Below are 2,500 nucleotides of genomic sequence, written 5' to 3' on the forward strand. Positions count from 1 at the left end.
AGGGGCTGTTCAGACACAGCAGGCAGTGTTGGAATCAAGCAGCGCGCGACGAAACGGAGAAGTCGCAGGTCGGCAGCCCGGTGCTGGCGATTGAGTCCGGACGATTTATAGTCCCAGGCTTGACGGAAACCGACGGGCTGCCTAGAACACACTGGTGGCGTAAAGTGGCAGCTAGGGCCAACAGTGGGGAAAATCTGGCAGCGCAGTTTTTGACGGAACATGGGCTGGACGGTGGGCTGTCCAGGCCAGGCAACAGAAAAAATGTCAAGGGGAGCGCTGTTAACGAAGCAGGGGCTGCCAGACACAGCGGGCAGTGGTTGGAATCGGCAGCGCCGAGAAATGGAGAAAGTCGGCAGAATCGGCAGCCGGTGCTGGCGATGAGTCTATGTACTGTTTAGAGTCCTAGGCGTGACGAAAAAGACTGGGGGCCTAAGGCAGCGCCAGCGATTGCCAACAGTGGGAAAAATCGTAGAGGCAGCGCGAGATCCGCATCCTGGAGGCCCGTCGGGGAAAATCGGCAGCGCAGATTTGTTGACGAACACGGCTGGACGCTGGGCCTGTCGAGGCCAGGCAGGAAAATTCGGGGTCAAGGGGACGCGCCTGACGAAACAGGGGCTGTTCAGACACAGCAGGCCAGTGTTGGAATCGGCAGCGCGGTCATACGAACGAGGGGGCCTGTTCAGACAAATCGGCAACGTCGAAAAAATCCGGCAGCGCGGATTTTGTGCAGCTGGAGGCCCCTATCAGCTGGCTGCCCGCAACGAGTCATTCAATTCTCTCCCTATCAACATAACTCCCGATGTGTGTGTTCGCTATCTTGAAGAAGAGATCTCTTCCTCCCCGCGTCGGCCGGGTGCGATTACCGGCGGCGGTCGTTCAAATCACTGCCCTATCGGCCACAACTGCTGATGGGGGGGATTAGAGGCCGGCCATGGTGGTGAGGGGAGGCCAAGACCGTGAAAGCAAGAGTTTTCCCGGGGCTCCTCCGGTGGCCGCGGCATGCGCGCTGCCGGTTTTCCCGCATCCCGCCAAGAAAACGTCGTGCTTTACCACGTGAAATCAATCCAGTAAAATCAGCCCATATTTTTGTGAGGCTGCCAGCGCGAATTTGGGGTCATCCGGGCCGGTTTCCTATTTTTGCCGTTTTCCTTGATTTTTTAATGGTAGGAAAATAAAAAAAATACTTCCCGACCTCGAAAAAATCTGGGAAAATTTATAAAGGTGGATTGGATTTTGCGCAAACCTATGGTGCAAAATTTCAGCTCAAATACCAAGAAATGAATTTTTTAGAGGGGGTGACAGCTGGGACCTAGTAGTGTCTGCCCCTGCCAGAGCTGCAATAACACTTATAGCTCTTTAGGGGGGTGCCCCCCGACTGGCCATGGGGCGCGCTGGCTGGCGCCCATTAGGCCTGCCGCGGGGGACTTTGCGAGCTGCTGCTACACACGTGGGGGGCCTCACGGCCCGAAGTAACGCAATATCCAACCAACCCCCGCATCGATGACCCGTTTTCCGGCGGCGACGACCCGATTCCGACCACCGCCCTATAAAAAATCACACGCGCGCGCCGCCGCGCGCTGCAGCCCGCGTCTGCGCTTGGCGCTGGGGGGCTGGGGCCTGAGGGCCTGCGGGGCCCTTGGGGGCCCTTGGGCTCTTGGGCGATTGGGCGCGCGCGCGCGCGGCAAATGATTTCCATGCCGCGCTGCGCAACGGGGGCTGACGCGCGGGGACAGCCCCTGCTGGCTGGCTATCTTACCCGCGGGGGGGCTGCCTTCGGGCCTTGCCCCCCCTGCGCTCTTGCCTGTCCCCCCGCGCCGGAGAGGCTACGCACACTCTCGCAGCGCGACAGCGATGCCAGCAGTGGGAAAAATCGGCAGCTGCGGACAGCCCCCGCTGGCTTGCTGTCGTGCCCCGCGGGGGGGCTTGCCTGTTCGGGCCCGGGGGCAGCGCAGCGATGGCAAGCAGTGGGAAAAACAGCGCGGACGGGGGCACGGCAGCGATGCCAGCAGTGGGAAAATCGGCAGCGCGGACAGCACCCCGCTGGCAGTGTTGCTGTCTCGTGCCGAGGGGGGCTGCGCCTTCAGCCCCGCAGCGGCAGCTGCCAAGAGGAAAAACTATCGGCAGCGCGGACAACAGCGGGCCGATGCCCCCCCCAGCAGTGGGAAAAATCGGCAGCGCGGACAGCCCCCGCTGGCTTGCTGTCGTGCCCGCGGGGGCTGCCTTCGGGCCCGGGGCAGCGGCAGCGATGCCAGCAGTGAACCTCCCCCGGAAAATCGGCAGCAATGCGGACAGCCCCCGCTGGCTTGCTCGCAGCCCGCGGGGGCTGCCTTCGGGCCGGGGCATAGCGGCAGCGATGCCAGCAGTGGGAAAAATCGGCAGCGCGGACAGCCCCCGCTGGCTTGCTGTCTTGCCCGCGGGGGGGCTGCTTCGGGCCCGGGGCCCTGCGCTCTTGCCTGCCCCCCGCGCGGAGAGGCTAGGCGCTGCTGGGGCCAGCCCGACG

This window comes from Populus alba, chromosome 14, assembly GCF_005239225.2.
Source record: "Populus alba chromosome 14, ASM523922v2, whole genome shotgun sequence".
In the NCBI taxonomy this organism is placed as follows: domain Eukaryota; kingdom Viridiplantae; phylum Streptophyta; class Magnoliopsida; order Malpighiales; family Salicaceae; genus Populus; species Populus alba.